The sequence below is a fragment of the Larimichthys crocea genome, chromosome XXIV (assembly GCF_000972845.2).
Source record: "Larimichthys crocea isolate SSNF chromosome XXIV, L_crocea_2.0, whole genome shotgun sequence".
Classification (NCBI taxonomy): Eukaryota; Metazoa; Chordata; class Actinopteri; family Sciaenidae; genus Larimichthys; species Larimichthys crocea.
This window is the reverse complement of record NC_040034.1, coordinates 4,903,342-4,928,452: the sequence shown is the minus strand read 5'-3', so window position 1 is coordinate 4,928,452 and position 25,111 is coordinate 4,903,342. Positions and strand designations below refer to the sequence as shown.

Here is a 25,111-nt window from a genome sequence, read left to right as displayed (position 1 = left end):
CCGCAGGGCAAAGTGATTGAGCTCTGAAGACAGATTGTGTGCAATTACAGTCCATTTGTTCCAGGCCGGCCTCCCCTCCCGTTACAGAGGACCTGCTAATGGAAACGGCTCGCTGGCTTTTGGTCTGCCTCCTGTTGTCTCTGACTTCTTTCCTCTTGTGTCTCTATCTCCTTCCTCTCGTTTCTCTCACAGTCACAATCACTTTATCCTCCAACTTCAATAAACACACTGAAGCTCCCGTTCTTTAATTCCTTTCTTTACCTCTTCTTCTTTATCTCCCCTCCTCCTCCTTTACCTGTCCTTTTTCTGTCTCCTTCTCCTTCTTTCTGTCTGGCTGAGGCAATTATTTGCCTCCCAGGTTCTAACTGAAGGCCTCTCCGAGGACCCCCTTGTCCCTGTTATCCCACTTGGTTTCCTCCAGAGGACCCAGGGGAGTCTGTCACTTGCAGGAGATATTGAGTGGACTCTAATTAGATGAAGCTTGTGACACCAGCAGATGCAGAAGGGCCTCACAAGCAGTGTCAGAAAAACATATTAACAGTACGATCCAGTCAACATGTAGTGAGTAACCTCTGTCCTTTGTCCTCGTCCTCTTCTTTATCTTTCTGTCTGGCCAAAGCAATTATCTGCCCTGCAGCTCTGCTGAAGCTCTTTCCTTCCAGCGGTAACCCTTCCCTCCTTCCTTGTATTTCTTTGCCCCCCCCACAAAGCACTTCCATTTTCTGCCTCGCTTACATCCTGCGAGGACTCGGTCTCCTGGGTGCACCATTGCAAGATCCAGAGTCAAGCACAATTAAAGGCAGTTGTGTTGAACAGTACAAAGCAGAGTGCAGCACTGTTGTTCATGTGCAGCGTGATATTTCTGTCTGTTTAAATATTGTCTCTGCTCTCGGCCAGTGCAAACACAGACTTCCTTCTTTGTCTCTATCTGCCCCTGTGCACGCTGCTTCATCTTCAGACCTCTTGACCCCCTTCAAAGTCCACGTCGTGCTATCAGGTGGAACTTGATTAAATAAGCTTGGTGACAAAAACATGCCAGTTTGATCTCTCAAAAGACAAATGAAATGTGCAGTTCCTTTGATAGATGTGCATAAATTTGAAGCTAATTAATCATCCATCCATCCATCCATCTCTCCATCTCCTGCTGCTTGTCTGGCTCAGGGTTCTGGTTTTAGCGTAACCCACACGCCATTTTCTTCAACTCTTCCTGGGATATGTAGTTCGGGGTCTGTCCTGGAGTCTCCTTCTAGTTGCCTGGAATTCCTCCTGGAAGCATCCTGATTGCCTCCACGAGCTCCTTGCAACGTGAAGAAGCAGCTGTTCTTTTCTGAGCTCCTTCTGTAACCTCGTCCCTGAGGCCAGCCATGCTGTGAAGGAAACGCTCATTACCCAAAGCTCACGACTACAGGAGTGGTGAGCGGAGCGAGGACCGGAGCTTAGATTGACTGTTAGAAACTATTCTTTGGTGCACCGCGACTTTTTCAATCCCAGGTGTTTTTGCTGCTATTAAAAATGTGCCATAACACGATTGTATAAAATATGAATCATGCAGAAACAATGGCTGGAATAGTTTTCAGTTGACTTCTGTCTTCAGTGTCTTTGCTCACACTTGAGTGATGTTGAAAACAAATAAGAATAATTAGGGTAATTATGTCCAGAACCCAAATAAGCAGTCATGTTGCTTTGTACGCATTTTGCAAACCGACTCAATAAACTGACAAAACAATATGTATCAGTTATTTGAATGTGGACCGCAGAGCAGCAGAGGTTTCTAGCTGTGCTGGACGGTGACGCTGTTTCAGCCTCATTGTTAAAGTTAGTTTGAAGTGATGTCATGTCAGTCACATGGTAACTTAGACTGTCCTGGCTGAAGGAAATAATGATCGAAGTCATGCTGACGTGAAGAGCGGTTCTTGTAAATTTCCAAAAGTTACTAATAAATATTCATTGGTGAGTCAGCGTTAAATCTAAATACACGAGCATGTTTAATGTGGAACTTTTCACCTTCACTGAAACTGAACTGGAAAAGTACTCGAGTACTTTGAAATAATGAATGTATGAGTTTGTCTGTGAAGAATTGTTCTGAGTGGATCACTGGGAAATAACTTTGGCAAGACATTCGAGGTGTTACGCAATAAAATTATTATATATTTTAATGCACATTTAAATTGAGCATCAGAGCATCATTTTTGAGAATATGTGCTCTGTATATTTTCTCACTTTGTGTCTTTCTCGTTGAACATTTATTGGCCTCGCTCTTCATGCATCTTGACCCGCTCCAAAGGACCTTATAGAGTTCACGTCTTCGGGTCACGCTCACAAGATATCGAATGGAACCTAATTAGATGAAGTGAGTGACATAAATTAGTGCAGAGGGAGTCCACGTGGTGTCAGGACGTGACCTGAGACAAACATCTAGAATTATCAGCGTTATGTTATGAAATGAAACCGCTCGGTGCTCCATGCACAGCCTCTCATGTCCTTTCTCACAGTCTTTGTCTTCCTTATCTTTTCTGACTGACCACAGCAATTACCTCGTATCCCAGCTAAAGTCTTTTCTTCTCATTAGCAGCACCACAAGTCCTTCCATCCTCTTCCTTTGGCGTCTCCAGAGCTTTCCTAATTCAGCACCTCTTGGCCCCTCGAGAGGACCCTGTGGATCGGGTCTCCTGGGTGCGCTGCTGAGTAGAGCACAATTACATGAACTTCCCCACAGGCTTGGCGGGTGTCAGAGATCACGCTGCTTCAGTTTTAGGAGGACAGGCGCTGTCAGAGCGGTGCCGTCAGAGGTAATTAGCTTCAGATTTCATGTTGTTCCTCTGATGCCGTGTTGTGACAGAATCATGTGATCTGTGTGTCTGAACACGGTGAGGAAGTTGAGGACCGAGGAGGAAAATATAACCTGTCAGAGATGAACGTCCACTCCCACACCACCACACGTTTCCCAGGCACTTATATTTCCAGACATAAATTTTCTGACAGCCTCATCCATCACATCAGAGTCGCCTGCTGGTTTTGGTATTAACGACCTCACTGCGCTGCTTTATGCAGAAACCTGAGGACTCACACACACACACACACACACACACGACCTGCTCACAACTTTCCTCGTAATACCTGAAGGGTCGGGACGTGGTTGGACTGGTGGACCAATCGTAACTCTGATTTGTTGTCTAACTGTAAATTTCAGCTGTGTGTAGTCGTGTACTGCGTTTGTGCCCAGTAAGTTACTGTAAAGTATTTCACAGAAGTACACAGTGTATTCAGTCAAAAACTGCAGTAATCAAAGAGTTACTGTGAAAATGTCAGTAAGCGAATAATGTCCTGTTAGTTACAGTAACAGTTTACAGTGTGTCGGCCTTCTGATCCAGTCTCAACACTTGTTGTAGTCATGTAGTCTGGTGTGTCGTACCTGTACGTACCCGCTGAGATCACACCTGGAAACAGGTTGTCACATGTGCAGTGATCAGCTTCTAACTAATCCAAAGTATTTTCCAGCCTTCTTTGTTCACCCTCTCTCTCTCTTCACGTCCTGCAGCCTCATAATACTCGGTCTGTTTGCACTGCCCATCTCTCCCTCCGCACTCCATTTTTATCTCTGAACACCTGCTCTCTGTTGGTTTTTCAATGTCTCTGTCGTCCTCGTCCTTCTTTGTTATGGACAGTGTGACATCACTCTCTCTCTCCTGAGCTTGTCCTCTGTCTCTGTCTCACCATTTCAACAATATATCGGCGCTCTCAGCGAATTTGTTAAAGTCTGTGTAAAGGCAATTCCATGTTTTCTTTCAAAACACAACAAATATGTTGGACAATAGTTTCTGAAAACACGTGAAAAGACTTTGAACGATATGTCACTGAAATGTGGAGTTGGAGGTTCAAACTGTTTTTCAGTCCAGGATTTTTTGGCCGGTCCTAAAACGAGACATTTTATACCAGACTTACCTTCTTCTTCTTCCCTGGACGCCGGAATGTGACAACACCTCCATCACTTTATTTAAATTTCCAGAAAACGAAGTGATGAAGAAGAAGTGGATTGTAATATTATTGGAGCCCTGAAAATAAATCAGTAATTAAACATGATTGTACACGGTGTAATCACGTTAGTGTTTCTCATCATGTTCATGTGTTATCTCATGTCAGTGCATGTAACGTGAGACTGCTCATGTCCTGAGAGGAAAACACAGCCACAGACACGGGACGTCTCCTACAGTATATGCAACAGCATCTATGAGGGAATACATGGAGTCAGATCTGAGTTCACGTGTGTCGGTAACAGCGCACATGGACGAGAGACACCTGCCCAGGTGTGAACACCTGCCAGGTGCCGTGGAGCTGAGAATTCCTTTTTACTTGATTTTACTTGACCCTAATTTAATAAATTTCTCGTTATTTTTAATCATTCAAATTTAGCTGGGTGGTTAATAACTTTCTTCTTTAGTCTGACAACATTTATTTAAACCAATAATCTGTGACATTGTCACATTTTTTTCCCTCATATGAGAAACTGGATTAACAGATTAATCAGCCTGTGTTCATCATGTGTCTGATGATACAAACATTAATGGTGCCCAGACGATAACTCCCTGAATAATAACCATCACTAGCAATATGCAAACATGCTAAACTCAGATACTTCCCCAGTGTGCAGCCTCAGATCCAACTCTTCCATGGCAGTTCATCTAGTATTTGTTCAGTCTGTTGGTTGGTCGATCCGCTGTTTTGGTCCACACTTGTTTTCATGGTAAAAACTATTCACACACATTCACACGCTGATGGTTCAGCCTTCAGGAGCAGTTTGGGGTTCAGTATTTTGCTCAAGGACATTGGACATGCAGACCGGAGGAGCCGGGGATCAGCGATGAGCCGCTCTGAGCCTGTAGTTGTGATGCTCCTATCACAACTTAAACCTCTGAAACAGCAAATGTAAAATGTTCCTTTGTTACAAACACGACGTAAAGAAGTTCAGACGAAACCAGTTTCATTCTGGCTTCACTGAGATTTGAACGCTCGCTCCGATCGTCTGCGGGAAAACAATCCTTCAGATGTCAGAGCTCACGCCGGCCAGCCGAGGCTGTTTACTGTTATTATAATGACACCTCACATTATTCTAGTGATGATGTATTGATGTGAAACTGGTACATGTGGCACCTCCAATTATGCATAAGTCATTTTATTTAGACTTTCATGCTCTGCTCTGTTTGCCGCCACATAAACACGTCTCTGCTTTTCTCTGGCTGCTTTGTTAAAGCTACGCTCACTGTTTTCTTCTAATCGCTCCTGTTTTCAGAGAAATACTCGAAACACTCGACTCTGACATTAAAGAACATTTCATTAAAACACTTCTCTGTCACAGCCCCACAGCTGAGTTCCTGGTGTGTTTTGATCGGACTGTGTTTGGGACGGTAATCTCCTCCACCACCGGTATAATCGGTCTGGAACAAGGTCCAGGTGCAGCTCGGCGGGAGACCTCTCCTTCCCCGGAAACCCAGTGATTACAGGACAATTAAAGTAAACATTAACAGCTGAGCTTCATCCCAAACACAGCCTTTATCAGGCAGCAGCCCGCCTCTCTCTGGGCTACCCTGGGCATTTATCTCCACAGACAGACGGACGGATGGACGGCCCCTCCGGGCTGCACACTGCGTGGTAACAGCTTCACTACACGCTCGTCTTAAAAAGCTGCTTCACTTCTTTTCTCTGCTTCGGTTTCAGCGTTGTGAGAATTGTAAACAAAGGTTTGTGAGTTTGTTTCCACGGCGAGCGGCCCGAAGAGTCCACAGGAGAAAAGAACGTATCCAAAGGAAATCTGAGTGAACCTGAACAATGAGTGTTAGCACTGGAGGCAGCCGTGCATGCAAGACTGGAAATGATTCATAAATCACTGACTGTGTGTGTGTGTGTGTGTGTGTGTGTGTGTGTGTAAACATGTTTACATTGGCATCCTGTGGATTATCAGACCCCTGACGGGGGAGGCAGCTTCTCACTGCAGATTTCTGATCAATAATTAATGCTGTATCAGTGTTTATCTCTGCAGATGTGCGACCATGCTCACAGAGCCATAGAGAATACAGAACCAAGCATATGTGTGTACAGTGTGCATGTTACTGTATGATATGACTGCCCTGAATAAGTGAGCGTGAGCTGCAGTCCAACCTGACAGAACTTTGAGCAAGAATGATAGAAAACAACAACCAAGGGGATAATAAGTAGATCTTCTTCTCGTCTATGAGGATTAATAGATGGACCATTAACCATCAAACTGACGTCATGTTGTGATGCGGTGCAGCTCGCAGGGGAACTTCAGACTCAACGTTTGGTTTAATCACTTTTTGTCTTTGTATCGCAGCGTTGGCCTCGTGTGTGTTGCTCATGTTTCTCCTGTTTCTCCTGTGAACCCCGACGCTGAAATCAAGGCTGCACAAATAAAACACAAATATTATATAAACAGCAAGCGTAAAAAAAATGTAATATTTACCACTTTGAGTCTGCCATAAGGAAATTTGCTCACAAGGGGAATCTTGTTTCACACCACAGTATCCAGGCTGCAACTACCAATCAAGTAGACTGCCTAAACTTCCTGTTTCAGAGCCACACACACACACACACACACACACACACACACACACACACACACACACACACACACACACACACACACACACATTTTTGAGCAGTCTGCAGGCAGCAGTGATTAATGTGCACCTGAACACATGTTTAGCATCAGGATTACATTGACATTCTCAGCGGGTCGTCCTGATGTTGTCCAGCTGTCCTGCTGCTGGCCAATCACTTCTAAAAACGAGCCACTGTAATTTAGGTTAATGACGCCCATTCACTCTGTACGTGCATGTGTGTGTGTGTGTGTGTGTGCATACTGTACATGTACTGCATGTGCTGCATAGCCATGAGCAAAGACGACCTGAAAAACAAGGACGACACACATCCACTGTGTGACTGCGGCTGTGTGCATACTGCCTGCACGCTGCTCACTGATTGTCACACTGCTGCCTTCTCACAATATGTGATGCTGCACACTGTGTGGCCCCGCCGGTGCTTTTCATTGCTGAAAAATCAGAGCATGAAAGTACGTGATTCCTTTCATTTCTCTGGACCAGAACAATAGATCCAGTGTTAACTTGTGCTGTGGTGCACCTTGTTATCTCAGCGTGTGTTTAGAAAAGGACAGATCTGTTTTCTCTGTTATTCACAGAAGGGGCTAAACGTCCTCACATTTTGTAGCTATACCAACACTTCAGTCATTGAATTAGAGAGATGCTGCTGTAAGTAGTACTACTGGATGTAGTTTGCATTCTGACCTGCACTCAGCCATCACACACCTTGAAAATAACAACACCTCCAACTGAACGTGGCATTCAACACGTTCTGCCCCATGAAACTGATTGGCAAACTTCTGGGTACTGCACTCTGCAGCGGGACATTGGACTTCCTCACACAAAGCCCACAGACAGTTTGGATTGGCAGTCGCACTCTCTTCACTCCAATGATCATCACCGGAGTCTCTCCAGGGGTATGAGCTCAGCCGAGGGGGTTGCAATCAGCAGCTACACTGTTAGATTCAACTCACACTGCTCCTTTAACCTCTCCCTTTACTGCAGAACAAGTTCTCACAGTTCTGGGCACACCCAGCATCTGTGCCTGTCAAACCACAGCGTGGTTTGGACGTGGATGCAGTCTCCGTGACGTCACCCACAGGTTTCCAAAGAGCTGCTGCGAAGCTCTGAGCGTCTCCATCTTGGCAGTCCTACCTCTGCTGGCTTCCAGCAGATATGACGTTAATAATAATAACGACGTTAATTATAATAGGTGACGTTATAGATCGTGGATGGACCTGAGGCGGCTGAATGACTCAAACAAGCCACCTGTCAGTCAAAGCGTCCACGCTCTTAATCCTGCATAACTTTAAGCCTTAATATAATGTGAACAGGTGAGTTGTATATAAATTCACCCTCAGTACAGTTGTCATGAACGGGGAAATTAGCTACAGAGACCAAAACTGTTTTTTGTACCAGGCTGTAAACATGTTTATTTCTGCTGTGAAGTTGGACATTTGGACATGGGGACTTATGGAGACTGACTCACTTCTGGAGCCAGCCTCAAGTGGACGTTAGAGGAACTGCAGCTTTTGAAGCTTCACTTCACAGACACAGAGGTTGCTTCTTGTGTCCTGTAGTAACTCTGAACAGAATCAGTGAGTACACTGTCCTACTTGTTAACCAATCACATATCCAGACTGGATCACCTCCAGAGGAAGTTGTGAAACCTGCTCACACATAGATTCTGACAGTTTGACTGGAATCCATGTGGAACCATTCCAATCTGCTCATGTATGCTTAACCCAGGGGAACAAGGCACTTTATTACATCCTGGGTGTGTTTTCCACGGCTCGCCCATCGGTCCATCACTTATGATAACGTGTTCTCAAAGCGTGGCTGCATCACTAATAACAGGTGTAACCGAGCATCCAGCATGAGTGGTCAGGCAGTAAACAAAGCCTCCGTCAGACTGACTTCCAGCCTCAGCTTTGACCTGCCTGCTGTAGGTGTGCCCTTGCACACCTTTCCTGTGCAGAATAGATGCATACAGGTTGTTTTAACAGCTTGTTGGATCTATTTTTAGCAACCGCATTGTGAGATCCCAGCAATTACTGTTTTTATAACTACCAACCCATGTTGACCGTGTGGACTGTGTAACGATGGACACCTTGCTTAGTTAATAACCACAGCTTGACTGCAGGCTGTCTACATCGGTGACTCGAGGCAGCCTTTAAGGCTTCCAGTCATCCTCTTTCCCTTTCGAGCTCCCTCAAAAAGCCTCTGAAAGCACAGCAGCATGGTGGCTGAACAGGCTGCGGCAGACAGTGAGCAGGAATAAATAAATGAAGGAGGAAAGAATCCACACATGGTCCAAACTGAAGACTGCTGCTGTCAGAATACACATGGAAAATAACAAGCTGACGTTTGTCGTCCGGCCGCAGCGTCCTCGTGGATTCATGCTCGTTACTCTGCCGTGCCCCGACCTTTCCCCTCAGGACTGAACCTCTTCCAGGGTAACAGGGACCTTCTGACCACAGTCTGCTCTCTGGTCCATGCATGTACTGTTCCCCTCAATTTTACTGGACAGACCTGTTTTACTTGCTCATGATCTTTGCTGCTGACTTGTATAAGATTCCTCAGAGGTGAGGACACTGCGTGCAGACCTCTGGGATGCTTCGTCTTCGCTGCTTGTTTGTAATTTCAAGTTGATTTTTAGCAGTGAACCCTTCATCGAGGCCGTCAGGACAGCAGCATCACTTTGCTGCTTTGCATGTCAATTTAAAATGTGCCAAAGCTTTCACTGCTTCCTTTGAATGCCTCGTTTTCTTTTGGGCATCACATTTGCATTTTGTACAAACAGAACGCCGCGGTGTGGATTGTGATTTCCTTTTGATCACAGTCAACTGGCCAGGCAAGAAAACAAATGGGGTGTCTTGAAACTGACACAGACAAACATTACAGCACAATCAAAGCTCTGATCTAAAGCGCTGTATTTAATGTCAGCCATTCATGTGCTGATTTGAAATTGCTAACAGCACCATGCTGAGCCAAGTGTCTATAATCACAGTGACAATATACAATATTCTGGCCCGTGGGCGAGAGCTCCCTCTCCAATTATGTTTCCCTTGGCCTGAGATTGAATCTATTACTGTGTAATTGCCTCTATATCTCCAACTATCACCCGGGGCAGTTTGACAGATTATTCACACGTATGGTGAGTAAATGTTTGGTGGAAATCAATGCTATTTTAAGGATGTTATTGATATTGAAGGAGCTGTGTCCTGATGGCCTGTGTTATCTCACATCATTTGGTGACCCAACATTTTCACTGCAGTGGAGTGGAAGTCATTCAGAAAAGTACAAGTGACCTAAAGAATTTTAAAAAAGCCAGAGTCCTGACAAACAAACTGACATTTTTGAGCATTTTCTCCAGTGGCTCCAATTCACGTCGATCAGGCATCAGTGAAGCTGGAGTTTGACTGAACGTTCCTGTCAGAGTAAAGATGCAGAACTTCATGCTGACCCACAGCCACTTTAATTAGATCAATGGTTAATTCATTAATTCCAAATGAATTAAGACATTTAACACAACTATGTGTTGCCGATTATTAATGCAAATATATATATTTTCCCTCTGGTAACACTTTGATCTGTTTGGCCCCCAGAGGATGAACCTGAATGTTTCTGACAGCCTATTTCCACGTCTTCACAAAACATCTGCCGTGTTGGAGCAATACATTCCCATCACAGTACATTAGTGACATTCACCATATGCTGATCTTTGATTCTCATTTAAGGATTTCACAGCTATGATCTTACACCCACATCACATCTGGCAGCGTCCTGCTCGGCAACATGTTTCACTTTTTGGATTTGACGTCACCGCGGTAGCTGAGTGAAGTTTTCGGTTTCACACTTTGCATAACGTCGCTTCAGGTTTAGGTTCATGTTTATAGAGATGTTCTGAACTTAGCACTCACAGACTGACTGACTGGATCACCTGTTCATTAAAAACACGGTAAGCACAGAAGGAAAGTGACGTCTGTGTGATTCTCTGCCATGCTTCCCCTGATGCCCACACAGAACAGCAGTAAATATTAAAGATGCATGATGTGCACTATGTAAACAGAGCAGCTCTTTGTGAAGAGTAGAAAACATCATTATGTGGATTCACAGCCTGAAAATAACGCAAATCAGCCCGCTACTCTAGGTCACAGCAATCCTACTAAATGATGTCTGGTCCTTCAGGAGCCTCGAGCGAGCTGGATCAGAGTCTTCTCTCATGGTTACGATGCTGTAGGTGATCATTTGTTTTTGAACAAGCACAAACACATGCTGCCTGATAATGATGGTGCAGTGTTTGTCGGCAACAGATCTTTTGAATGCACGGTGTGGGCGCGAATTCCTGAAAGATGCTTTCATGTCGTTGATGGAACGAAATGTATGAGAAGATGATGGTGTGTTGCATCCAACACTCACCTCTGGCCACTTACAGTAAAGAGGACACGTCTCAGAGGAAGACACAGCAGCAGCTAACTGAGGTCTTCTGAAGCCCTCCTTACAGGAAACGGCTCTGCTTTCAGTTTCATGGGGACTTTAATGTTAGAAGAAATATACTTGGTTGTCGATCAAACAGTGTGCAGAGTCCATTTAGTTTGCTATCTGATTGTCCTGGCTTTGGAAGTGGTCAAATTTGTCTGATGGACTTCTCGTCCACGTTGTCCTTCTTGACCTTGGAACACTCTCAGCACAAGGTGTGCTTCGTCCAAATGGACAGACAGACAGGAGATCATAGCGTCCCACTGACTGATGCCTTCAGGGCGGCGGTATATATGTGAGGAATCCCATTCTTTGTCCCACGCAGCATCCAGCTGCCTAACAAGCTCTGATCACAGAACAAATTTGGCACTTTGTTGTTGTTGATGTCCTCTATCAATTTCCCAAAAAGATGCTTTTTTTATGATGTCTTTGTGATATATTTTTATGCCATATTATGTTCTGTCATGTATGGGTGTTGATGCTCTTTTGATGTTCTATGTGCTTTTTTGTGCAAAGCAAATCCCCTCGGGTGCAATAAAAGAATTCATTTATCCACATGAAGTCTTTAAAGTGCTGAGAGGAATGGAAATTTGAGCATCGACAATCAATTGCAAAACAAGGTTGTTGAATTTTTAAAAATGCACAGCTTCATGTGCTTCTGTGTGGAAATACAGCTGACTGCTGCTGGATGCATTCGTGGGCTTTCCACTGATGTTTGTGACACCTGATTGATTTATTCGTCTTCACTGGTTGTGCCTTGGCCAGCAACTGAACGAACACTGCTGCCGTGATGTGGCATCCTGACAGAGGTTGGGGCTTCGTGGTGATAAATGCTACGAGAACCCTGCTGCAGTTTGAAAGCGTAGAAAACCTCCAAACTTCAGTCCTGGGAATTTTCATGTTTACACAGAAAGTGAAGCGTTATTTATTTATTTATTTCTGGGAACGTGTCATGACCTGTTCTATAACTTTATAAAAAATGTCTGTCTAAAAAGAAGACTTCTTGAAGAAGCAAGGATTGCATTTGAGAGCGGTGCACAGCTTGAAGGAGTGCTGCTGAGGTGCTTATCAGCTTCTTGATAGGCCGGCAGACTGTGTAACACTAAATCTGTGCTACCACCTTTCTCAACACACAACAAAGGAGAGAGAGTCAAAGCAGGCAGCAGGGGTTACGATTTTCTGTGGAGTAACAGACCTGGGTAAAAGCAGGTTAGAATATCTTTGTGCTTATTTTAGACTGGATTTAAGAGCCTAGATGGGGCAAATGGGACAATTAAAGCAAGAAAAGTGAGGCAGACTATAAACGTGACGAGTTCAGAAGACCTAATACACAATTGGATTTCCCACGTCCTTCACACAATACATTATTTGTCCATGTCCTTTTGAATGTCACGTAGAAGGTCAGCAGGATGTCTTCTGAAATTGTTACAAATCACAGTTGAAAAATAATAAATCAGTTTTTGAAGATCTGGTCAGACACAAACGCAGGTTCAGACAAACAGTTGAAGAATGGCGACTTTGTCAGGAAACCTTCATCGTCATGTTGAAGTTATGGAACCATGGTGATCCGTCGGTAGGAAAACGGGGAACAAGCAGCTGTCTTCCACACATCCATCCACCCAGGCCTTGTTTCTATGCAGACTGTCGCTCCACTACACCGTCGCCTGACTTCAATGTAAACACGTTGTCTGGGGACACTTGCTGAAACAGCGGCGCTGCCATTCTTCTCAGTAAGTCTGTCTCAGTTTGACAGCTGATTCGTGCCACGTCCTTCCAGGAGCTAATCTATTTTTCTGTGCTCCCGCATGCCATCGCAGCAGCATTCAATACATGAAACATTTCCCTCAGATGACACCAGGTGAACTCTGCAAACGACAGCCAGCACTGAATATGAAACTTCCATAGCGTCGGTTTAGATCATTTCACGTGAAACTGCTTACAGCATGTTTGTGTTTAGCGTGACTGCTGCGTGACGGTGTAGATTTATTGTGAAACCAGTTTTTTACGGATTTGTTTCAGCTTTTGATAGTTGGTACAATCCACAGTAGACCAAGCAGAAGCTAATGTTGCAGGTACAACACAGCAAATGATGATTTTTTGAAGATTGAGAGAGACCATGTGAGGAACCTTTGAAAGAAATAGTTTTTCAAGCATGTTCTCTTCCTCACTTCTTCACATTTACAAGAAAAACTATTTCCACTTTGTATTTTCGTAGCTCCAGGCTTCAGTTCTGTTCAGAGAAACTGAAGTTTCACGTTGTAAAGACTCATCTCAGTTTATAGACCAACTTCCCAGTTCAACTTTCACCTTCTGAACTTGCTGTCATCAACCTCGAGGTTTTCCTCCTCAATGATGGATCATTTTATTATAACTGTTGGCTTGTTTACCACCTGTACTGTTGTCTGGATGCCAGTGCTTCTTGCCTTGTTGGACTTGTGGTGTAGTTGCTGATTGCAACCCTGTTACCTCACCCTCTGCTTACTATGAATGAGAAAGTACAGTGGCCACAAACACATGTGAAGAACTTATCTAGAGCCAGAGTTTAGTGTAGTCTGTCCATATAGGCTCCTGTAGAAACATGGTGGACTCCATTACTGCCATGTGCTGTAACAGAGCCCCCTAAATCAGACACACCTTTAATATAACCAATATTACCAAAGACTGCAATCACAAACACAAAACCTAAGTTGTAATAAACTGTAGTTATTATTTCAATGAGTGTGTAACATCTGCACGTCTTCCAAACTCCAAACGCCCTCCAAAGTTTGTAGCACCAGCTTCCTGTTGGAAGTTCTCCAAGCACAGTATACAGCTGTTTCCACAGACTGGGTGGAACGCCCCACGACTAATAAACTGATGTTGATGAGTTGAATCTGTGGAATACTCCTTTGCTTTTACCTGAAGCGTGTCTGTTTCAGCGTGAGAACCTCCGACATCAACCTGTTGGAAATGCCGAGCAGTGGCCTGGTTGCCACTGTGATGAAGTAGCAACACGTCTGATTCAATAACAGTATTTTTCTAGAACAGTAGCTTTTCTGAAAGGTCCTTGTTTACCGTTATAAATGTGTGAATTTGCCTCGGCAGCATTGAGAAGCTGGAGCGACCCACAGCTGTTTGTGCCTAATGAGGTGTCTAATGTATCTGAGAGAGTCGCGCTTTGTGGTGCCAGCACAGGTTTTTCATGAATCTTTGTCTCCAACGCACGCCAAGTATCAGAGGATGCTGCAAGTAACCATGTGAAGCTTCTGGGAGGTAACAGATTACACGTCGAAGCATCAATCACAGTCTGAACGCCTGAAAACTGACTGTCAGTGTCTCTACAATGTGAGCCAAATATAGAGCCGTTTGACCAAACATAGTAACATGAACGGTCCGAACCCTGACCCGGCCACAGAAGTATTGTTTACATCTTCTGTGTGAATTCCCAATGGGAGGGACTCACAGCTACAGAGCCAGGAAAAGGCCGTTTGCTGTGTATAAGTGAGCGGAAAACTGTTTGATTCACTCTCCTTTTACAATATATGGCTGTTTTCTTTTATACTCCAGGTACAGTAGGTGGTAATACCCCCAGGAGTATATTTTCAAAGACACTAGCTATCACTTTGCTCTACAATTTATACAAGAAAGCACCAAGGAAGGAAATATATGGATGAAAACTGTCTCAGCTCCCAGTAAAAGCTCTTATTTCATTAGAGAGCCTCGGCTGCACTTGTCTGGGTAGCACTGCAGGGATCTGCAGGGCTCTTCAGTGCTTGCCATCTGCAGTACAGCAGTTTTACTGTCCATTGTTATGGACATTTTGTTTCTGAATGTTTCTGTGAAAAGAATACAGCCGACCTCCAGTTTATCAGTCTGTCAGACTACAGTAGCCTCAAAGACAGAAACAGCTTTGATGCCAGCTTGAAGCAGGGGAGCTGTGTGTGTGTTTGTGGTGACGGCAATGTCATGCCATTGGTCGGTCTCGCCATTTTAACCGGGACTGAAATAGCCCAACAACCTTTGAATGGATTGCCATGAAATTGGGACTTTTCCTCGAGCTCCACCGTGAAGTTCACATTTGTGGTTTAGAGTCAAATAACTTGACAACTATTGGATGGACTGCAGTGAAATTAGTTCCAGATATTCAAGCTCCCCAGAGGATGCGTAGTGACATGATGCCCTGACTTTGTTGTAGCAGCTGCTCGGTCACGTCCAGGTTCTGCAGCATCATCATGTTTAAGTTGCTTTATAATTTAGTGATGCATTACAATTATTCTAGATATATTGAAGCAGCATTGTCATCGTATCAACTCCTGCACTGTGTGACGTCAAGTCAACAAGTTGTTGGCTCAGTTTAGCACACGCCATGAGAGTTTGCCTATGTTATATGGTTCGTTTGTCTAATTTAAGGTTTAGTTTGATTGAAGTTATGCAGAATTAAGAGTGTGGATGCTTTGATTGACAGGTGGGTGTCATTACAGATGGCTTGTTTGAGTAACCAGACATAAGGAGGAGGGAGTCCGGACTACAGCATCACATATTTTAAGCTTCAGAAACCTGTGCGTGACGTCACGTGGACTGTCACAGGTTTGAACCAAGGTGAACAAACCAAACTGGACAGTTGTTATATTTAATGATGAAAGCTGATGCATGTTCATGCGACTTGCTGTCTTTCCCTTTAAACATCTAAAGTCACAAATCCGTCTCTCTCCCAGATCTGCTGTGTGGTTCCCCCAGGCCGTAATGCAGTAAATGAGACTGTGTTCTTAGTCAAGTTGCCGTGCTAAATAACAGTTAAATGTACTGTAAGTCAGCGTTTTCCAGACTCGTGGATTTCTGCTGCTGTGGTCAGCTGTCAGAGACGGGCTGTTCTGAGATTAGCTGTGATGTAAGCCACCATTAGGCTGACCCAAACTGGGCCCTGGAGGAAGCAGCGCCGCCTCCTCTGCTCTGCAGCACTGTGTCCTCTTTATTTGTTTAAAAGTCTCCATAAATAAAGAAGTGATTATTTCTTGTGTCTGTGCAGCTGAACATCTTGATAGAATTGGTGATTTCTTTGGCGAGTAGCTACCTCGCTGCTCAACAAGGTGTCATGTTATACAACAATATGACAAATGTCCTGAGAACTGTCAATCCCAGACGTAACACTTCAGCTGTCAAATTGCCCAACAGAATTGGTCTCATTACGGCATAATATGCATCAAATCCACTGAATGGTTAATATCCTCCTTCATTGTGAAGTTCCCTTTCTGTTCCACGGGCATGTCGAATGTGGCTTCAACAGAAGTAATGAAAGAAAAGCCCCCCCCTGCAAAATGCAATTATACTGTGTGAATTATGTACAGTTAAACCCCGTAATGATTCTGGAGCCAGTGGAACAATTATTTATTTGTAGATACCATCGCCGCGAATACGCTGTGATTTGACATTTTCAGAGCGAGAGGTTCATCAGGAGTTTCTCTTTTATTATTCCAAAGGGAGCGGGCGAGCGGCTGAGGACGCCTCGCGGGAGGAAAACTGATAAACCTTTGTGAGGAAGTTCAGTCAGAGTTCATGAAGACTTGATGAAAAGGACCCTGAAGGAAACGTTTCCCCGGAGGATGACAGCAAGAACAGAGTGACTGTAGGTACATGTATCGATGGAGCCACCGCATATGTTAAGATGGAATAAATCCCATGAGCAGACCGAAATCAATAATGAACCTGTTGTTTCTGTATCTGAAGCCTGATGTCAGCCTGCTCATCAGAGGCTTGATAATCAGTCAGTGGAAAATAAAAACACATGAAGCATTGGCATCAGTTCTTTGTGCCTGACCACAGTGTGATGTGCTTCAACCATATAAAGGCTGCAATGATCTTTTCTTATAAAACACTTCATATTTCAGCTGCAGGTTCTCCGAGGTCGTACATTTTTAATTTCAGACTCTCCTGTGTTCTGGCTCGTGTCTCGAAGTCTAATTTGAAGACTTTCCTAATACGCTCTTATAGTTTTTACGTCTCTGTAGCATTTTGAGTTTCATAATTTCTCTGGAAATATATTTGATTTAGCTCGACTCTATTTAAGGGTTCCTCAGAGTCATTTTGCCGTGTAGTGTCAGGAACTCTGATCGGCTGTTTGCACTTTCTCCTTGTGAGGGACCCTCGAGTGCTCCTCGACTCAGAGCTCCCGATGGACGCCGAGATTTCAAAGTGTACAATTGCATTCTGAAGACGTCGTGAAGCCCTTTGACCTCGTGGAGCAGAAGAATAACTTGGCATATGTCTTTATTTTGGTTTATTTCTCTGAACTCACCTCATGTGCAGACAGATGTCTTTGCACCTTTTTAACTTTGGATCACAAATTAGCAAAAATACAAACACCAGCAGCGTAACGAATGCAAACGCTTGAAATAATAACGAGGTGGAGTTCAGCTCTGGATTATTCATCATCTTTTTGCTTCAGAGATGCCTAAAGAAGCTTCACGTGGTATCTGGGGGATGAAAGTGAAAAGAAGGGCCGCGATGTTCCTCGGTCGCTCCGACCTCGCACTATCTCAATTAAGCTTTGGCACTTTATTTGTGTGCAGATTTGCATAATTTATGAAGTGCCCTGAGGAAGTGCATCCTCGTTACAAACCGTGTTCTTACACTCGGGTTGAGAATCTTTGTGTGTGCTGCCTGATAACACAAAACCAACTGATAGGGCATTGCTCTCTAATGTCTTCCACTGACTTTGACTTTCTGTGACTTGCTGAGAGAACTCTGTCACCTCTGCTTCAGGAGAGTCCAGTTTGAAACAGCTGATTCATTTGTGTTATTATCACAATATTACTGGTCCGTTTGCTGCTCTGCTGAAAGGAGCCGGCGGTGCTTTTATTCTTATTATTAGTATTTTCCGGCTGATTTTCATGCATAAAAGCGCAGCCTCCCCTCCCAGTTGTGCTTTGACTGATTGTCCCTGGTGAAAATGCCAAAACACATCTTAATTTGGCTGCTTGTGTCGAGGGGCGCAGTGTTACTATTCCCCCACACGGATGTTATTTACACAAGCTAACAAGGTTAGGACAGGATTTAGACTTCTGAATGTCACGGTGGTTTTAAAGAACCAGAATTTAATAAGCTCCCCTGTCAGGTTGGGTTGCAGCAGAGCATTAATATGCATGAATATGTATAAGCATCTCTTCCCCACATTTATAGGATTAACAGCAGCGTCTGTTACCTGTTTTAGAATTGCCGTAGGAGGAGTATTTTCAGCTCTACCAGGGGTAGAATTATTTATCATCATTATTATCGTGTGCTGCGGGCACGCCGTACTCAGCTAATGTCGATACTTAAGGCAAAACTGGCTTAAAATGCTGCACCTCTACGGCCCGCCATAATTACTTGATTTCAATTTACATATTATGATAATCTGCGAGTCATGCGGAGCTTTGCCCGTTTACAGGTTTGTGTTAATAGGCTCTGACTGTCTGCATGGTTCAGGGTGGAGGTGTGTGTTCTTGACCCACTTCCAGGAGTCTGTGTCACCGGCGGTCCATTCAGCTGAGTCAGGCCCGCCACCCACCACCCACCACCCCGCCCTGCTGCCGCCTCCCTCCTCACTATCCCGTTTATATGCCCTCATCATCCGCAGACCGATACATCCCCATTTACTGTGGCTGACAGTGTATGAACAGAGCCGCAAATAGCTCTGGATCATTTAATGAGGGCAGGAGCGACCTGAAGGTGAGGACAGAGGGCTCTGCTGAAAGGTTGCTGGTTCAAATACTTTGGAGGGTAAATAGAGAATGTGGTAGAGATGACAGGATGATGTTTGACCATGTTTGACTATACCTTATTGTAATTATTAGAACATCTTCAGATATTTTCTGTTTTTGATGAAATAAAGAGGAAATATCAGCAAATCTGCATGATGGCAACATTTTCATCTCATAAACGACTTCACAGTTATTTCATATCCAGTTGTTTTCCTCCTTTTCTGCAGCCTTAAAAGCTGAAATATAATTTAGTACTTCACGAGTGTCAGGATGTTCTGTGAGTTTGTCAGACTAAAGAAGAAAGTGTTATTAACCATCCAGCCAAATTTGAATGAATAAAAATATCGACAACTTTATGAAATCAGGTCAAAATGAATTCTCAGCTCCAGGACTGTGAGGCTGCTGTTAACACTGCGCTGTGGGAACGAGGGGAAGCTTTACCTGAAACCTTCCACAAGGTGAGGAACAGACTTTTCATTTTCCAACATGTCGAAGTGTTTAGCTCATATTTAATGAAAAGGCATCGTGCATTCATTCAGTTCATTGGATCACAGCTTACATAACTTGGTAGCCTGTTAACAGCTGGAGGTATTGTTTCACTTTGAATGTTGGAAACGTCTCGCAGGTTAGAAACCTTTTAGAGTTTCTTCATCTCCCGTGTTAAAAAGATCCGAGGTTCGATGTCACCGTGGATTATTTTAGGCATCCGTTCCGTTTCACGCCGCAGGTTTTATACGAGGGGTCAATGCTGCACGTGGCACATCTTCATGTGAAGCCTGCTGTCAGATCCTGATATGGATGTTGACTGCTGACGCTGTTGAGCAGGCAGTTTTTATTCCACCCTGGAGAATTCCCATCACACACGAGTTTAAATTTGACTGATCTGTCATGTCGTATCAAAACTAAAGTTCATTAGGAGAACAAACAGCACACAAAGCAGAACCTCAGCGGAGGCCGCGGCAGTGACAGACAGACTTGACATACATCTTAAAAAAAGCTTCAGATCAAACGAGCGAGTCAGGTTTTCTGCTCACGGCTCACCTTCTGCATCCTCGCTCGCTTTGGTGTCACTTTAAATCGATGTTGCCGCCTCGTGTCAGCCTGCTGGACTCGGCCAAAGCTGCTGTTTCTGCTGACGGTCAAGCTCCTTTGATCGAGAGGCACGGTGCAGGCTCCTGCAGGCCCTCCTGTGACTCAGCAGATATGACTCAATGAGGCAGAGATTAACCCGAGTCAGCTGAAAACAGAAACCCTCACTGTCATAACAATAAGAGCAGGATGGGAAATGAAGTGTTTCAGCTGACCGACCCAGAGGAGAGGCAGCCAGGGCGGCGAGGGTCACACAGCCACAGGCTCGCTGCTCCCGGGAGGTCGACCCCTTTGGACCACACGGGTTATCGCTTTTGTCACATGTTGGCAAAATACATCAGACCTGGAAAGCTAATATGTGGCTACAGCCTAAAGACTCACACTCTCATCATTACCAGCAATACCTAATAAGAATACAGCTTCAAACGTTCAATACGCAGCGCCATAAACAGACATTTATGAGAGAGAGAAAAGATCCAGTGTCTGCCCAGAGGCGATTGAAGGGAATCGGAGGATGAACCGAGCGTGCGAGACCGAGAGGAAGAGTAAAAAGAGAAGGGGGTGGCTGAAGACCCGGCGGTCAGCAACAAAAGCTTCACAAGCAGAACCACAGACAGCTGTGCCTCAGGATATCAGCTAATGAGCAGGAAACGGCTTTTCTTTTCAAGAATCCGAGAGCACACCATGTGACGGCGAGGCCATGGGAGCTTCGGTTGATGGTCTGTGGCAAATGAATCCTTTATTATCCAGGAAGGAACAACATAAAGGAGCTGATAATAATTCTGTAAATGAGATGAAATGCATTTTAGGAATGTTTAGTTTCCTAAAAATGATCAATCATTGTCTCAGCGCGTCAAACCCAGTTTCTCCAGTCTGAGTAATGCCTTCACTTCCACGCCAGTAATGATTTTTGTGAGCGCACGCTGCAGGTTAAGGTCGACTCGACTCGGGGGAATTGAAATTTTGTAATAGCACATCACTTCTTTTCTTCAGCGCGGGGACAACAACACAAGCAAGCGACAGTTTCATTTGGATCGTCGGGGTCACAGCTCGGCTGGTGTTAGTCTTTATTCTCACTGTTTCACAAAACCAACAGTCTGAGTTCATACTCACCTTCCTCACCCTGTGTGCCCTCAGGCTCACAGTGTATCTTCATGTTTTAATTCAAATAAATCTCCTGAAGCAGCCGCTCACTGTCGTTCTTCACAAACAGGAGTAAGTAGTGCGTCTGTTGGGGACTATTTTCAGCCGCAGATTAATACACATTAAGCGCTCTGGTTTGTATTTATGGCAGCGGGATGGCGTGTGTGGGACTGACTCCAAATAAACTACTGTGCCCTTGTTTATTGTAATGGAGGAACATGTCACCCAGTGCAACAGTGTGGCTCATTGATGTTTTTTTAATAGGTTTTGGACAACAGTGGCTTGACAGCACAGAGGAGGAGGAGGAAGATATATGAGCTTCAGCTGCACAGACCATACTCGTTAAGGAGGGTCACTGTTTGTTTTCATGTGAACAGAAAAATGTGGAATATTAACAGATTTATTGGTGGTTTGCTTCATACTGCAGCATATAAAAATGATAATCCATCCTCTGCCTGCAGAGCTGTGACTGTCTGTGTTTCCATCGCTGCATTCAGGTGAGCGTTCCTAAATGGAATCTGCTCATTATGTGTTTGACTGCAGCGCTCTAATGGCATTAGCAGAGGTTAATTCTGTTGCTCCGACAGCTGTAATTAGCTAATTACAGAGACACAATCGTACAGATAGCATTTATTCATTCATACTGCAGATAGCAGGTGAGACTGGCAGACGAGCTCGCACTGTTTGAAATGCTTCAGAGCTGTGTTGACTCCATGCTGGGATTTCAAAGCTTCCTTGTGTGATACGAGTGGTAATGAAATCAGCTGTTTTCTGCTGAGCTCTGCTGCTCAGGTCTGAGTTACACTGCTGAGGACTGTTGCACAGCACAGTGACACTAGTTGTACCTTTGCTGCATTCGCAAATGACCGTGTAAAACATCATTCGTCTTGTGTCTGAACACAATGGATTGTCTTGTTGTGCAGCCCTTTGCACTCTGTTGTGTAACTAGGTAGGCTTGCGCACACAATGCCACCAGTTCTCATAAATTCCCGGCCGAGGGTGAAAGCGAGCGTTGACGAGGCCCGAGCCTTTATCTGAGAATGATAAATCCCCCCTGCACTGCCACACAGAGGATCGCTGAGGAACCTTGAGCTGATTTATCTGGCTCAGAAAAACAGGGAGAGTGAGGAAGCTGTCCTCTGGCTGGATATCGCTGCCATTCTTCATTTGGGTGACGTTTCACTCAGCCCTTGAAAAGAGTCCCAGGGAATACTGCTCTTTCTGTTTTTAAGACGATTTTTACGGCTTCTCTGCTTCATGCGACGGCGTTTAGGGACAAAACGGGGACAGAGGTGTGAGAGACGTGGCAGGAGGCCCGTTGAATTCAATGACATTGTATATTTTCACGTTTATTCTTGATAACGGCAAGTCACATCAAAGTCTTCAATCAACAGACGGCGACGCCTGTGCGACTCTGAGCCGTCTGAATTATTGAGGCTTCTCCTATAAACATGCGCTCCGGTCACACCAGCAAATGAAACCAAAAAGTTTGAAGTGTGAAATCTCTGTGGTCAGTGTTGGTAGAGTTTGTGTTTGCATGATTTTTTTTTGTATCAGGTTCAAATCTACGGAAGCGCATTGCACTGACTGGACAAAAAAAAAAAAAAATCGGACACCTTGAAAAGATCTTGTAGTTATGAGATCAGGGAAGGTGCCACATTGGCAACTGCACCTTGGTAAAGTTAGAAAGATAACGGCATCAAAAAACTCTGAAGTGAAACGTTGTTAAAACACAAAACATGTAGTAAGACAGACAACGAGCTACAACCTAATGTTCATCACAACGAGCTACAACCTGACGAGCTACAACCTGACGTTCATCACAACGAGCTACAACCTAATGTTCATCACAACGAGCTACAACCTGAAGTTCATCAAAACGAGCTACAACCTGACGTTCATCAAAACGAGCCATCCTCGGAGCCACACCTACCTAAGTGCCATTATCTTTCTAACTTTACCAAGGTGCAGTGGCCAATGTGGCACCTTCCCTGATCTCATAATTACGAGATCGTCTGATTTTTTTTTTGTCCAGTGAATGCAATGCGCTTCCGTAGAAATCAGCGCTGCAAGCCAAAAATTCTGACCATAAAAATCATAATGCAACGATATCACGATGTACGGTATCACACCATTCTTCATAACATCATAATATTATGTCGTGACCAATGACATTAAATATTTATTTTTAATAACACATATGGTAGCATTCAATACCAAAGATAAGCATGATAATATTCATATCGTGTACATACCATGACACTCTAACACTGAGGGGACACGAAGGACACGAAGACAGGGATGACAACGACGACACTGAGGGGACGCTAAGGACATGAAGACAGGGACGACAACGATGACACTGAGGACACGAAGACAGGGATGACACTGAGGGGACGCTGAGGACACGAAGACAGGGACGACAACGATGACACTGAGGACACGAAGACGGGGATGACGGGGATGACACTGAGGGGACACTAAGGACATGAAGACAGGGACAACAGGGACGACGCTGAGGACACGAAGACGGGGACAACAACAACGTCACTGAAGGGACGCCGAGTACACGAAGACAGAGACGACACTGAGGGGACGTTGAGGACATGAAGACAGGGACGATGAGAACGAAGAGGGGACAATGAGTTGTCGTCTTGTTTTTCTTTTGTTTGTACATTTTCTTTGTTCTGGGCTTTTATTTTGATATCTTCCTGTAATTATACTTCCTGTTGAGACTCTCATGATACCATGACAACCATAGTGCAAATATGGACATAGACAAATAATCTGCAGCTCATTAGCTGTTTGTTGTTTAACCTCCTCTGCAGAAGAACAATCAATGGTACAAATGGAAACTGTGTGAACTGAGTGGTTAGCTCAGCACACAGCTGTGCTGCTGTCTACTGCGACCAGACTTTAAGAAGTGATCATGAACCGCCTCTTTCTGAAGACATGCAGTAGTTCTACAGGGAGAAGCAGAGGGGCTGACTCCAGCCTCCACTGTAGCCTCAGTAAACCATGATGCAATGCAGCTACAAGAAATGAGACAAATTCCTGCTTTCCAATTTTCCTCTATTGCTATGGCTTCCACCGCCTCCGCACGCAACCCACAGCAGAGCCAAACAAGCGCACATCCGTTCTCTGGAGGCTGTCGGACTGAAGCAGGCGAGGCAGGTTGAAGGACACTGGGTACACATCGCAAGACTTGACTACAACACTTCATCACACAATCAGAGCCTCCCAGAAGGCAGAGAACATCACAGATCTAACAATGCGAGAGCACTCGAGGTCAGATATTTCTTTTATAAAGGCAGTGAAGTTTTGCAAAATCCTGCTCTGCACTCATTGAAACCTGGCAGCCGGCCAGCACAGGCGGCCTGCGACCAAAGCAGACTCTCCACTAAATAAATCATTTTCTGCTGTATGGAGGTCTGGATGAATCCCTTTTCTGGGTTGGCTGAAAGATGTCCATTAAAACCATTTTTCGCCATGGAGGAGAGTTTTATACTGTCTCACTGGACAGGGAGTAAATCTTTTCACAGACGACTGCACAGTTCATAACCATTGTAAATGAATTCCTTTGAGCTTCTGCTTATTGCTAAAGTCGTGACGGAGATGGGTCGACAGAGATGTTTCCAACAAAAACTTTTGGTTTTAATAGCAGAGGTCTGTGAAGGTTCTTGAAGTCTGGGGCAGTCTGATGTTTCACCTCTCATCCAGGAAGCTTCTTCAGTTCTTGTTATATTTTGATTGCTGCCTGGCGGCCATTGAGGCAGGATGACTGACTCCAAGCCGTGAGTTTTGTTGTGCATTATCCTTAAACTGTTCTAAACTGATACACTTGCCTCGCTGCTAAGCAGCCTGTGTAACCTTAGCAACGTGTTTAGTCTTTAAACAAATACAGCTTAAAACTTTTGCTTCATAACGTTGTAAAAGACTTTTTAACCACGAGAACTCACACCGTGTGTGTGTAAGGATCGCTGAAGCGTCACTGTTCTTTGTTCGATTATAGTGTGATCACTAATACCTGACAAACCAAAGTCATTCATTCTATGATCAGTATTAAACTAA

The 25,111-nt window shown here is 44.5% G+C and overlaps 1 protein-coding gene across 3 annotated transcripts in view; it reads left to right on the top strand.

Annotated features, from left to right (window-relative positions):
* gfra4a (GDNF family receptor alpha 4a) overlaps positions 1-25,111 on the top strand; it is a 221,107-nt gene that overhangs the window by 54,347 nt on the left and 141,649 nt on the right. Inside the window, exon 2 of one of the 3 annotated variants that reach the window (XM_027274743.1) lies at positions 16,550-16,695. The exons of the other annotated variants lie outside the window; for them this stretch is intronic. The gene's annotated coding sequence lies outside the window, so the exon portion shown is untranslated. The remainder of the gene's footprint in view (positions 1-16,549; positions 16,696-25,111) is intronic. 3 annotated transcript variants of the gene reach the window in all.